Source organism: Urocitellus parryii, chromosome 11 (assembly GCF_045843805.1).
Source record: "Urocitellus parryii isolate mUroPar1 chromosome 11, mUroPar1.hap1, whole genome shotgun sequence".
In the NCBI taxonomy this organism is placed as follows: domain Eukaryota; kingdom Metazoa; phylum Chordata; class Mammalia; order Rodentia; family Sciuridae; genus Urocitellus; species Urocitellus parryii.
The window spans coordinates 79516064-79531096 of NC_135541.1; the positions used below are offsets into that span (position 1 = coordinate 79516064).

The 15033-nt window shown below is 38.0% G+C and overlaps 1 long non-coding RNA gene and 1 other non-coding gene across 2 annotated transcripts in view; both read right to left on the reverse strand.

Annotated features, from left to right (window-relative positions):
* Positions 1 to 3202: 3202 nt before the first annotated feature.
* LOC113191616 (uncharacterized) overlaps positions 3203 to 15033 on the reverse strand; it is a 34838-nt gene continuing 23007 nt past the window's right edge. Inside the window, exons 2-4 of the long non-coding RNA XR_013344448.1 lie at positions 4751 to 4912; positions 3631 to 3706; positions 3203 to 3277 (exon numbers count right to left, since the gene is read on the reverse strand). This is a non-coding gene — a long non-coding RNA (uncharacterized LOC113191616). The remainder of the gene's footprint in view (positions 3278 to 3630; positions 3707 to 4750; positions 4913 to 15033) is intronic.
* Positions 7332 to 7469, reverse strand: LOC113191624 (small nucleolar RNA SNORA70). Its single transcript, XR_003301916.1, has one exon. It is a non-coding gene; the product is annotated as a small nucleolar RNA SNORA70 (small nucleolar RNA).

The following is a 15033-nucleotide window of genomic DNA, read 5'->3' on the forward strand; positions in this document are numbered from 1 at the left end:
TTCTATCGTCTCCAACTACATCCTGTGCACCCTCTCTCCTATTATCTGTGACTCTTTACTGCACTTACTGTTTTAGCTCTATTTTCCAATTATTCTCTAAAAGTTAGAAGGTTTTATGTGATTTTATATGGCCTTCATTTACTTTTTGTATTGACAGCAACATTCAGGACATAATAGGCATTTTAATACCTGTTGCAGGTATGTATGTATGAATGAATGAATGATAAAACAGAAATATATTCTTTACCAACCCTCCCACACCCCGAACACACACATACACACACATACACACACACAGGATGGAGGAATTGCACTTGACCCCTGTGAACTGCATGTTTCCCACCTCCAACTTTGGAAGCATGATGAAGAGCACTTGGATGAGGGAAAAGAGGAAGCAGAAAAGGGAGTGACTTCACAGGAATCAGATCTGCCAGTCTGCCTGAAGACGGATGGTATACTCCTAACAGAATCACTGAGTGTCACAAGACTATGACACAGTGCCCAACCACATGAGCACACATGACTCACGTAACTTAAGGGCAGAATGTTTCCATAGGAGCCTCACAGTTTGTACTTGCTGTTTTACTTTGCCTGGTTTTGTCTTGGACTCCTAATGATCTGATTTTCCTATTTCACAGCAAATCTACATTCTACTTTGCCAAATCTCGTTTGGTTTCTGCATGCCAGAATCTGTGGCCCTTTCCTCCCATGCTCTGTTCTGGGCCCAGTCTTTTCTCTTCTTCTTTCATCACTTATCTGACACCCTTGCTCCAGGTTCTTACCTCCTATCAGTCAAGAGTAGAACTGAGAAGGATCACAACAGTTACCTGGGTGCTTGGGACCATTGCTTCAGAGCCAGTCACTCCTGACTGTCATCTCTCAGGGTGAACAGCTGATGGACTGTTTTCTGCTGGCCCTGAAAAACCAGCCTCTTCCTCAGGGAAAAGCCTGTCCAAGGAAGGAGCATGAGGCTGAAGGACACAGAAACAAACTTTAACTTCTTTGTATTTTGGCTTTGGACCAAAATTATAAGGAAAAAACAAATTTGAATTCAATAATTGTAAATGTCCACGTGGTGGCAGCAGACACAAGGAAATTCCAATTGTTTTGCACAACTGAAGATAAGGAAGAGAAAGTTTACTTCCTTACATGGCAACCCATGTTTTCCTTAGATCCTTGGAAGGAGAGGGAGGTATCTAGTGTGTTTCCACCTACCTATTGCCTCTGAAGTATTACCCACAATAGTCCTGTACTCCTCCCACATTCCTACAATATAACTAAGGGTCCTGGGAAGGGGAGGGAACAAGGCCTTATGAAATAGGTACTTAGGAAGACTTCCTCTATCAAGTACTAACTGACAAACATTTCAGAGCTACGCTAACTAAAACAATGTCATATTTGTTCTGGTATAAAGCCAGTCGGATTCAGAGTTGACACCACTGAGGAAAACTCGAGGGGAAATAATCACTTCCCAAAGAGGATAAGTGCCTACAAAAGAAGCCCCAGAGAACTGCTTTGTCCTTTTCACCACATAAGGACTCAGAGAAAATCCACCATCTATGAACCAGGAATGAGCCTTCACCAGACACTAAATCTGCTGGCCCCTTGATCTCCAACTTCCCAGCTTCCAGAACTATAAGAAGTAAGTTTCTGTTGTTTATAAGCCACCTAGTTTATGGCATTTTGTTTTAATAGCCTGATCAGACTGAGACAAAGGAGATGTGGGGGGAGTAGATCATGTTAGGGAGCGGTGTCAAGGTTTGGTTTCAGACAAGTCAAACGTGAGATGCCCAGACTGTTGCAAGTCATTTTAGACATAGAATCAGCAGAACTTGATGACTTGTTGAATTGGAGTTGTTAAAGAAGAAGCACAGAGAAACAATATTCAGTCAAGTGTTTCTTGAGCTTGCTGTGTTTGGCTTTTATATGATAATTCTAATACCATCCAGTTTCCTCTAACTGATTATAACTAATATGAATAAGGTTAGAATTTCTGCCTTATAAAATAAAAAATTCAGAGTATTTTCCTATAATAATTATAATATATTGAGTAAAGGCATCTGGTCATAATTTATTTAACTAAGTAAAAAAATATTCCTTGGGGGAGTTTTGTTTTTGTTTTTTGTTTGTTTTGTTTTGTTTTCAAGTGGTAGTCATAATTCCCTTCAGGTTATGTAGTTATAAATGAATATACTAAAATCACTGCCACGGATACTGGTCTTGAAAACTGGGATCAGGTCCTCATTCCCCCAGTTTTGAAGATTAAACACCTGAGAAATGATGAGGCAAACATAGAAACCATGTTTTATTTAAGAAAGAGAACAGAGGTAGCAGACTTCTCCGGAGAGAAGTCAGGACCCAGAGCTGGGTACCTTCGGGAGGGGTGGTCTTGTCTCTCTTATAGATCCCGGGTTTCCTCTCCTTTCCCACCTCTCTTTCTTCACTGCATGCTTAAGGGCAGGAAGGAGCAGCCCAGTGGGTAATCACTTGTGTTGGAAGTGGGATCTGAGGTGTTAGCAATCCATTTCCTTTTCTTTGATAATCAGCTCCCATCTTCCCGACCCTAACATTGAATATCTATGCTGACTACCTGTCTCCTCCCACCCAGCACCCCCCAGTCCCCACCCCTTCTCACCACCATGGGTATCCCATATTCACCCTGAGTTCTAAGTGTATATTGGGTATAATAACTATTCAGTGATCAATTACGACAAGCCTGTCACTCATTCTTGTGGGAGAATGACAAAAAGAAATGGTTTCTACCTTCTATGATATTAAAGTAAGAGGCCAAAAATAATAGGAGACAATTAGAAAACAAAGCTGGAAGTATTTACTACAAGTTGAAGTAGAGCACTTTGAAGAGCAAGGACAGGGTGGGATGGAGTAGCTCATGGTGGCTTCTTGAGGGAAAGTACCTTTCAGTAGATGTTAAAAATGCATTGCCATGTGGGTCTCCATAAACCCCATAGGCTTGGGCTAAACCAGAGGGACTCTCTCAGAAGTCTCTGGACTATAAATAGGCCCTAGTTTCTATACTCATGTTTAGCACAAGATAAATCTTCACAAACTTCCATCACCATACCTGCAGAATGGACCTCCATCTGAGAAATATGATGTCCTCTCCTCCTTGCAGGCTTGAGGGTCCCTTCTAGCAGCTCTCTTGGAGCAAGGACATCCTTATAGTTGTAAGTGCATGCATAACCACACACACGTGAACATGCTTAAGACAGTTCTGCACTCTTCCCAAGGCAGCTTCCACTCCTCACTAATTTTGTCTCTGGAAAAAAAAAAATCCCACACTTCTAGTCTCCCTCAACTGCTGGAAATAGGTATGAGGCCTAGTTAGTGGCTGTCTTTAGAATATGGAGAACCAAGTGTCCCTGAACCTCACACGTGTACTTTATCTCCTAATTCTGGAGCTAGAGGGAAAATCTCATTTACCATCCTATTACACCTGCAATCTGGGTTCCATGAATTTATCCCAGGGGAACCAACCAGGTTGAAATTCCCATACCAACCCTGGAGCAGCCCAGAGAGTAATCAGTTCTCGGTATAGCAGCAGAAAGAGGGTTCTAGAAGAGCGGTCTCTGGGAACAAACTGGTGACAGGAAAGATGCTATAATTACTTACGGATAAGTTTGAGCCAGGTACAGTGGTACATGTGACTTAGGAAGTTGAGGCAGGAGGGCACAAATTTGAGGTCAGCCTGAGAAACATAGCAAGACAGGGTCTCAAAATAAGATTTGCAAAAAGGTCTGGGGCCTAGTGTGTATGACACCCTGAGGTCAATCACCAGTAACACACACCCACACACACACACACACACACACACACACACATACACACACACACACAAGGTTGTTTGCTGAATACAATGAAGATTGTTTCAGGAAGAGGGCTGGGAAATACGATATATTTTTAAATGACGCTACAGATATTTCAAAAGGAACTTTGCCATAAGTTGGACATGATGGTGTGGGGAAGGGGAGATATACACAGACAGAACTCAGGTCCCTTAGTCCTATCTCACAGTGGCTCTAGTTTTACTTGGATAAAGCAGTGCCCTGACACAGTTTAATTTTATTCCGGTTAGCATTATTTTGGTTTTCCTGTGTTCTCCAAGTAAAAGAAAATAAAATATAGTCTTAGTTTTTTTCTGTGCAAATTCAATAGAAAAGCACTTCTTGGTTATGCTTTGATAAGATTAACACAGCCTTGACTTTTTTGAGAATTCATCATTATCTTAACAAAGTCAGCCTCTTAGGAAAGGAAATTTTGCTTAAGGAAACTTGAGAACTGTGAAGGAAATGTTCTGAGATTTGGAGTTAGAAAGCTTAGATTGTATGAATTTAAGGAGTCACAATGAAAGTCAATGAACTTGCTGAAATAAATTCATCTCAAAATCATAAGTCCAGCACTGAGCCCCAAAACTGGGCAGAGAGGAAGAAAACTGATATTTTTTGTATCTAGAAGGCAGTGTTTGATGGGATCTACCCCCATTCCAGCCCACCTGGGAGGCAAACACCCATTCTGGAGAAGTTGCTGCATATTAATTCAGAGATTTCGTTACTGAAGAGTACTCTTTAGGGATCCAGAACTCCTGTAATAGAAAGTACTGGACCCCAAAATCTAAACAGAACCTGCTCCTCTGGAGAGATCCAGTAGATTCAAACCCTGGGAAAGTGATTGGGGACTGGAAATGAAACAATGAGGCTGGAGCTTGTACAGACACCTTTTCACCAGGAGCTACCTGGGAGGTGAGATTGGCGATCCATCCTCAAGTTCAGTTCCTGCTGGTGGGCCTGCACCCTTAGCAGGATGACTTTTCCATAAGGCAATATCAAGGCAATCTGGATCCAACACCGTCACTCTCCTTGGTTCCAAATTACTGACGATAAATGCACAAAGATTCCTGAACAAACAAAAAGACAGCTTTGAGGGAAACAGACTGGACTTGCTTTCAATATATATGTTCTGTATTCTGGAACACTCATGGGAGCTACTTCTACCCCAAGCCATAAACTTTTAATTTTATTTTATTCTATTTTTGGTGCTGGGGATTAAACCCCAGGCTTCACCCAAGGTATGTTTTTGTAAATATTAGGGATTGAAAAAAAAATTTTACCACTAAAAATAACTGAGCCAACACAGTGTTCTTCCACACCCCACAGGCAGCGTCCATCCTTCTGACACAGCTGTCTCCCTAAGTCGGCCAACAGGACAGTTAAAAATAGATGGCCACTCTCCTCTAAGGGTTTACATAATTGATTTATAAAGCCTTCCACAGTTACTTGTCTAGATTAGTTGTCTCCAAATATTCTTGCTTGTATCCTTTATAAACTTTCAAAGCCAGCCTTTTAATTTTTAAAATAGCTTCAGATGGTAGAAAAGATTGTCCATGGGTTAATATTACTTTATTTTTAGAATGAATTAGGATTTAGCTATTCCTACTTTCCCATTTACATTTTTAATACTAAAAATCTTTGTTCTTGCTTGTATGTATATACACAGAAGAGAATTTTTGTCAGAATATCATAGATTTCTTTCAACCCCCTAAATTAAATGTCAATGATCACATATTAATCAATTAAAAAATTATTTTTAATGATCCACTTGGATAATAAACTACTTAGCTCCAACTTAAATTTCAATAAAAGCAATGAATTAGAAACCACTTGACTTACAAGTGTTTATTACTCCATCACTCAAACCTCTCATTTTCAGAGTTTCTGTGAAATATACTAGAAAGGTTTTATTTATACTAACCAAATGTCTGTTGATTTGATTGTTTCTCTTTTAGAAAAATCTCATGGTAGCATAAAATAGGTGAAATTAGTACAAAAATAATCTACTGAATTAGAAATTGTAGATTTTTGTAGTTTTCTCTTGACCAAAAATGGACTGCATGTTTTGGAGAAATTCTAATTTTAGGTCATAATGAAGTGTTTTTAAAAAGAATCATGGGCAATGTGAATAGTACCAGCAACTGAGAATGATATGGGTAGACTCCAATTTTCTTACTATGATTTAAAATGATAATATATGTTGCATCTGCTAACTAAAACAGCATATTAACTTCTGGAGGGAGGGATTAATCCTAATAAGGCTGTTTTCTAAAGTTTAAGACACTGAATCATATATTTGTTAAATATTTTGCTTTATGTCCCAGGCATATTAGTGTATGTCCCATTTTTAAGATCATGAAAAAAATTATTTTTTTAAAAAATTTCTTAGTTATAGATGGACACACTATCTTTATTTTGTTTATTTATTTTTATGTGGTGCTGAGGATCAAACCCAGTGCCTTACATGTGCAAGGCAAGTGCTTTGCCTCTGAGCTACAACACCAGCCCATGAAAAGAAATTATGATAAAAGCAGAAAAACAAAGAGAAACAAGGAGAAAATACTAAGCCCAGGGATTTATTCAAGTTTTGTTCAACCTGAAGCATGTGTAACTTGAGATAAAACTTTTTAAAATGAATACAACATTATGAATAAAAAATTATAGACATGAAAGTAAATATTTAATATGAGCACAAAAATCTCAACTTCAGTTTTAAAAGGATAATAATTTCCTCAAACATCATATAACTCAAAAAATATGATGAAGCAATATTATAAAAATTTCTATAATACTTTTTCTACAGTTTTTGTCTTGGTATTTTAAATCATCTCTTCAAATGACAATGTCTTTTTACATAATTCTCTATTAGAAAAATTTAAAAAGATAGGAATTTTTCTTCAGCAGGGATGATACATTTTCTTTTTACTATTGCTCATTTAGAAAAGCTTTCTGTTTTTTCATTATTATTGGTAATTACTGGCTAAGTCGGATATGTCATTTCTTCAGTGTGTGTGTGTGTGTGTGTGTGTGTGTGTGTGTGTGTATGTGTGTGTCTGTCTTATTTGTTTGGATAAAATACAGGATTTATTGGTGAGTGTGGTTAAGGAGGGGACAATACCGTGGAAGCACTCATAACTGCAGGGTCTACCACTTGTTGATGGTACCACAAATGGGTATATATTTGACCCCACAGCCATCAGGAACAAGCCACTTCTCAGCCACCATGCCTTCAAATTCATCAGCATTAAATTTGGTAAAGTCCCACTTCTTTGAGAATGTGGATCTTCTGGTGGCTGTGGAACTTAAACTTGGCCCCATAGGGTCTCATTCACATGTTCCTTCTTCTACAACTTGGTGTGGATGTACATGATGACTTAGCTAATGTGAACCCTGGCCACCATGCCCTGGGATTCCCCAAAGGCACCCCACACACCTGTATGGAGCCTAGATTGGGGACAGCATGAGACCAAACATCCCACTGGAAAGCACTGTCTCCAAGGTCCCTTAGGGCAACCCATTCAAGCAACAGGCCACATATATACCTAAAGATACTGCTGTTTGCAGCCTTACACAGTGGGTTACCATTAGTAAAGGAATCCAATCAGTCAGCTTAATTAACTACAGATTTTCCCAGTTTCTTAGCACTTAGGAAATGACTCTTGCTGGGGTAAGCACTTGGCACCTCCAGCCCTTTGATTGGCAAGACTTCTACCATAACACCTCAGCTAGTTCTGCCAGGTTCTTTCTGCCCCACTTTCTCACCCACCTGAGTGAGTTACTCACATAGTGCTTACTGTGCTTGCTCTTAAAATATATCTGGCACTTAAACAGTGCTTACCATGCTCCAGGCACTGTTCTAAGCATTGCATACATACTCACTCATGTAAGACTTGCAACAAACCCAACAAACAGCCCTTTAAGGTAGACTGTCCTACTACAACCCCCATTTTATTTTTTAAATTGATTTTATTTTTTAGATACATGATAGCAGAATGCACTACAATTCTTTTTACACATATAAAGCACAATTTTTCATATCTTTGTATATAAAGTATGTTCACACCAATTCATGTTTGCATACATGTACTTTGGATAATGATGTCCATCACATTCCACCATCATTGCTAACCCCCTCCCTTCCCCTCCCACCCATCTGCCCTATCTAGAGTTCCTCTATTCCTCCCATGCTCCCCCCTCCCTACCCCTCTATGAGTCAGTCATCTTATATCAGAGAAAATACAAGTCCCATTTTAAAGATGAGGAAATTGAAGCATCAAGAAGTGAAGAGCCAGGAGTCTAAGCCAAGCAACCTTGGCTCCAAATCCCTGAACTTAATCAATCCACTCTGCTTCACCACCTCATGATTCACACAAATAAAACCACTACTGCGCCACATAGCATTAAGGAGCTGTACCAAGCCTTGAAACACCTCCACAATAGGAAAAGGTCAAAGAAATCTTCCCTGAATGGGTAGCTGAAGGATGAGTTAGGTAGGCAATGGTGAGAGGAGCATTCTTAGGAGGGGCCGATAGGTAGAGAAGGTTTGTGGTGGAGCATGGTGGACTAAAGCCTGGACCAATGCTAGCTGCCAGGAGCAGGAGGATGGTAGAGTTGATGAGTGAGCCTCTGGAGGGTAGGCAGAGGAGGGCTGAGGCAGATCATGCAGGTCCTCCCTTCTAAAGACAGTTTAAGAAATATTGTTTTAATCTGTATTTTTCTGATTAATAATTAATTTTCCACTTTAAAATGTAGATTAGCCACACATTTTTTTTTCTCGCTCTTTCTACAAGAGAAGGTTGAGTTGGTGTTATAGCTTAGTAGTTCAATAGTACAGCACTTGCCTAGCATGAATGAGGCCCTGGGTTACATCCTCAGCACCACCACCACTACCGAGAGAGAGAGAGAGAGAGAGAGAGAGAGAGAGAGAGAGAGAGAGAAGAGTAAGGTTATGAAATGGATATAAAGGCTCACAAGATATGTATAAACTATTGTTTTTTTTTTTGTTGTTGTTGTTGTTGTTGTTGCTATTGTTGGGAAGAGTTTGTCTGTTCACCATTTTGGAGCCAGTTCATCATGATTGGAAGCAGAAGTATCAAGATGAAAGCTAAAGCCTTACCAGGAAAAGAATAATTAGAAGAGAATTCCAATATTTCAATGTCAATTGGCAGAGGATGAACCTGCAAAGGAGATTTTTAAGAGAGAAAGAAAACTATCCAAGAAGAGGAAACCTAAGGGAACATTAAGTCAATTGGAGACAAGAAGGGAGAGGCTAGCAATGTCAGATGACAGGAGGCACAAAGTAAGATGGAAAATGGGATTTAACACTGTGGAAATCACCAGTGACCTCAGCGGAAGCTGAGGAGACAGAGCAGTGGTTTTCAGTTGGGGGAGATTTTGCCCCACAGTGATCACTTGGCAATGTCAGAAGGGCAGGGATAGTCTACTGGAGCAGTAGACATCTACTGGCATCTAAGGATCCTAAAGCACAATATAGTCCTCACTCAAAAAGAAAAAAAATACACACACACACACACACACACACACGTGTGTATTATACTAGCTACTCACATAGTGCTTACATTGCACTGTTGGCATTCTAAGTTAACTAATTTATTTAGCTAACCTAAAATGCCAATAGTGCAGCAGGTAAAAAACTCAAAGGTAGAGACAGAGCCATGAAGGCAGAGGTTAAATTAGAGAGGATTCAGAAACTCGTAGGGGGACAAATCCCTCCATTATGTATAACTATAATACACCAAAAAAAGATGTGGGGGGAAGAGTTAAAAAGGAAAAAAATTTAAAAATAAAAATTTTATTTATTTATTTATTTTTATTTATTTATTTTTTCTTTTATTTATTTATTTATTTTTATTGGTTGTTCAAAACATTACAAAGCTCTTGACATATCATATTTCATTCATTAGATTCAAGTGCGTTATGAACTCCCATTTTTACCCCAAATACAGATTGCAGAATCACATCAGTTACACATCCACATTTTTACATAATGCCATATTTTTATTTATTTATTTATTTATTTTTTATTGGTTGTTCACAACATTACAAAGCTCTTGACATATCATATTTCATACATTAGATTGAAGTGGGTTATGAACTCCCAATTTTACCCCAAATGCAGATTGCAGAATCACGTCGGTTACACATCCACAATTTTACATAATGCCCTATTAGTAACTGTTGTATTCTGCTACCTTTCCTATCCTCTAATATCCCCCCTCCCCTCCCTTCCCATCTTCTCTCTCTACTCCATCTACTGTAATTCATTTCTCTCCCTTGTTTTTTTCCCTTTCCCGTCACATCCTCTTATATGTAATTTTGTATAACAATGAGGGTCTCCTTCCATTTCCATGCAATTTCCCTTTTCTCTCCCTTTCCCTCCCACCTCATGTCTCTATTTAATGTTAATCTTTTCCTCCTGCTCTTCCTCCCTTCTCTGTTCTTAGTTGCTCTCATTATATCAAATAAGACATTTGGCATTTGTTTTTTAGAGATTGGCTAGCTTCACTTAGCATAATCTGCTCTAATGCCATCCATTTCCCTGCAAATTCCATGGTTTTATCATTTTTTAGTGCTGCATAATACTCCATTGTGTATAAATGCCACATTTTTTTATCCATTCATCCATTGAAGGGCATCTGGGTTGGTTCCACAGTCTAGCTATTGTGAATTGTACTGCTCTGAACATCGATGTGGCAGTATCCCTGTAGTACGCTCTTTTAAGGTCTTCAGGGAATAGTCCAAGAAGGGCAATGGCTGGGTCAAATGGTGGTTCCATTCCCAGCTTTCCCAGGAATCTCCAAACTGCTTTCCAAATTGGCCGCACCAATTTGCAGTCCCACCAGCAATGTGCAAGAGTACCCTTTTCCCCACATCCTCGCCAGCACTTGTTGTTGTTTGACTTCATAATGGCTGCCAATCTTACTGGAGTGAGATGGTATCTTAGGGTGGTTTTGATTTGCATTTCTCTGACTGCTAGAGATGGTGAGCATTTTTTCATGTACTTGTTGATTGATTGTATGTCCTCCTCTGAGAAGTGTCTGTTCAGGTCCTTGGCCCATTTGTTGATTGGGTTATTTGTTATTTTATTGTTTAATTTTTTGAGTTCTTTGTATACTCTGGATATTAGGGCTCTATTTGAAGTGTGAGGAGTAAAAATTTGTTCCCATGATGTAGGCTCCCTATTTACCTCTCTTATTGTTTCTCTTGCTGAGAAAAAACTTTTTAGTTTAAGTAAGTCCCATTTGTTGATTCTTGTTATTAACTCTTGGGCTATGGGCGTCCTATTAAGGAATTTGGAGCCCGACCCCACAGTATGTAGATGGGAGCCAACTTTTTCTTCTATCAGATGCAGAGTCTCTGATTTGATATCAAGCTCCTTGATCCATTTTGAGTTAACTTTTGTGCATGGCGAGAGAAGGGAATTCAGTTTCATTTTATTGCATATGGATTTCCAGTTTTCCCAGCACCATTTGTTGAAGATGCTATCCTTCCTCCATTGCATGCCTTTAGCCCCTTTATCAAATATAAGATAGTTGTAATTTTGTGGATTAGTCTCTGTGTCCTCTGTTCTGTACCATTGGTCCACCCACCTGTTTTGGTACCAGTACTATGCTGCTTTTGTTACTATTGCTCTGTAGTATAGTATGAAATCTGGTATCACTATGCTGCCTGATTCACACTTCCTGCTTAGAGCTGCTTTTGCTATTCTGGGTCTTTTATTTTTCCATATGAATTTCATGATTGCTTTATTTATTTCTACAAGAAATACCTTTGGGATTTCTATTGGCATTGCATTAAACCTATAGAGAACTTTTGGTAATATTGCCTTCGTTCTGCCTATCCATGAACAGGGTATATTTTTCCATCTTCTAAGGTCTTCTTCTCTTTCTCTCTTTAGCATTCTGTAGTGTTTATTGTATAAATCTTTCACCTCTTTTGTTAGGTTGGTTCCCAAGTATTTTTTTTTTAAGGATATTGTGAATGGGGTGTTTTTCCTCATTTCCGTTTCAGAAGTTTTGTTGCTGATATACAGAAATGCCTTTGATTTATGCGTGTTGATTTTATATCCTGCCATTTTGCTGAATTCATTTATTAACTCTAGTAGTTTCTTTGTAGACCCTTTTGGGTCTTCTAGGTATAGAATCATGTCATCTGCAAATAGTGATAATTTAAGTTCTTCTTTTCCTATTTTTATGCCTTTAATTTCTTTCGTCTGTCTAATTGCTCTGACCAGTGTTTCGAGAACTATATTGAATAGAAGTGGTGATAGAGGGCATCCCTGTCTTGTTCCAGATTTTAGAGGGAATGCCTTCAATTTTTCTCCATTCAAAATGATACTAGCCTGAGGCTTAGCATAGATAGTTCTTACAATATTGAGGTATGTTCCTGTTATCCCTAGTTTTTCTAATATTTTGAACAAAGGGATGCTGTACTTTGTCGAATGCTTTTTCTGCGTCTATCAAGATGATCATATGGTTCTTATCTTTAAGTCTATTGATGTGGTGAATAACATTTATTGATTTCCATATATTGAACCATCCTTGCATCCCAGGGATGAATCCTACTTGATCATGGTGCACAATTTTTTTGATGTGTTTTTGTATCCGATTCGCCAGAATTTTATTGAGGATTTCTGCATCTAGGTTCATTAGAGATATTGGTCTGTAGTTTTCTTTCTTTGAGGTGTCTTTGTCTGGTTTCGGAAGCAGGGTGATGTTGGCCTCATAGAATGAATTTGGAAGAGCTACCTCTTTTTCTATTTCCTGAAATAACTTGAAAAGTATTGGTATTAATTCTTCTTTAAAGGTTTTGTAAAACTCCGCTGTATACCCATCCAGTCCTGGGCTTTTCTTGGTTGGTAGTCTTTTGATGGCTTCTTCAATTTCATCCATTGATATTGGTCTGTTCAAATTGTGTGTATCCTCCTGACTCAGTCTGGGCAAATCATAAGACTTAAGAAATTTATCGATGTCTTCACTATCTTCTATTTTATTGGAATATAGGTTTTCAAAATAATCCCGAATTATCTTCTGTATTTCTGTATTATCTGTTGTGATATTGCCTTTTTCATCCCATATGTTAGTAATTTGAGTTCTCTCTCTTCTTCTCTTTGTTAGCATGGCTAAGGGTCTGTCGATCTTATTTATTTTTTCGAAGAACCAACTTTTAGTTTTGTCAACTTTTTCAATAGTTTCTTTTGTTTCAATTTCGTTGATTTCTGCTCTGATTTTAATTATTTTTGCCTTCTGCTACATTTGCTGTTGTTTTGCTCTTCCTTTTCTAGGGCTTTGAGATGAAGTGTGAGCTCATTTATGTGTTGTTTTTTTCTTTTTTTTTGAGGAATGACCTCCAGGCAATGAATTTCCCTCTTAAAACTGCTTTCATTGTGTCCCATAGATTCCAATATGTTGTGTCTGTATTTTCATTTATCTCTAAGAATTTTTTGATTTCCTCCTTTATGTCTTCTGTAACCCATTGATCATTCAGTAACATATTGTTCATTTTCAATGTGATGTAGGATTTTTCCTTCCTTCTTTTATCATTGATTTCCAGTTTCTTTCCATTATGATCACATAAAATGCATGGTATTATCTCCACACCTTTATATTTACTGAGGGTTGCCCTATGGCATATTATATGGTCTATTTTTAGAAGGATCCATGTGCTGCTGAGAAAAAATTATATCCACTTGATGATGGTTGATATATTCTATATATGTTAGTTAAATCTAACTTATTGATTGTTATATTGAGTTCTATAGTTTCTTTATTCAACTTTTGTTTGGAGGATCTGTCCAATGGTGAGGGAGGTGTGCTGAAGTCACCCGTAATTATTGTGTTGTGGTCTAATTGATTCTTCAACTTGAGGAGAGTTTGTTTTATGAACATCGCATCACCATTATTTGGTGCATAAATATTGATAATTGTTATGTCTTGTTGGTGAATGGTTCCTTTTAACAGTATATAATGTCCTTCCTTATCCCTTTTGATTAACTTAGTCTTGAAGTCGATTTTATTCGATATGAGGATGGCCACCCCTGCTTGCTTACAAGGACCGTGTGCATGGTTTATTTTTTCCCAACCTTTCACCTTCAGCCTGTGTATGTCTTTTCCAATCATATGTGTCTCCTGGAGGCAGCATATTGTTGGATTTTTCTTTTTAATCCATGTTACCAGCCTATGTCGCTTTATTGGAGAGTTTAAGCCATTAATGTTTAGAGTTACTATTGATATATGGCTTGTACTTCCAGCCATGTTTGATTATTTATCTTTTTTTTTTTTAATTTAGTTTGTTTTTCCATGATTAGCTTCCCCCCTGCCCTCTGATTTTACTGAGGTACTTCCCAATGTTGGTTTTGGTTATTGTTTTTCATTTCTTCCTCGTGTAGTGTTTTGCTCAAGATGCTTTGCAAAGCTGGTTTTCTGGCTGCAAATTCTTTTAACTTTTGTTTATCATGAGAGATTTTTATTTTGTTGTCATACGCGAAGCTTAATTTTGCTGGATACAAAATTCTTGGTTGGCATCCATTGTCTTTCAGTGTTTGAAATACATTGCGTCTGTGATAAAAAATCTGTTGTTAACCTTATTGGTTTACCCCTGAATGTAATCTACCTCCTTTATCTTGCAGCTTTTAATACTTTCTCTGTGTTCTGTATATTGGATATCTTCATAACAATGTGTCTTGGCGTTGGTCTACTGTGATTTTGTATGCTCGGTGTCCTGTATGCATCTACAATTTGTATATCCATTTCCTTTTTTATTTCTGGAAAGTTTTCTATAATTATTTCATTCAGCAGGTTGCTTATTCCCTTCATTTGAACCTCTATACCTTCCTCTATCCCGATGACTCTTAAGTTTGTTTTTTTTATGTTATCCCATATCTCTTGGATGTTTTTCTCATGATTTTTTACCAGCCTTTCTGAGTTGGCTAGACTCTTTTCAAGATATATATTTTGTCTTCATTATCTGACGTTCTGGCTTCTACTTGCTCCATTCTGTTAGTGATACTCTCATTTGAGTTTTTAATTTGGTTTATAGTTTCCTTCATTTCTAGAATTATTGTTTGTTTTTTTATAATCTCTATCTCCTGATAAAGATGCTTATTTGCTTCTTTTATCTGTTCATGTAATTCATTTTCAATGTGTTCTTTCACTGTTTGAATTTGCTA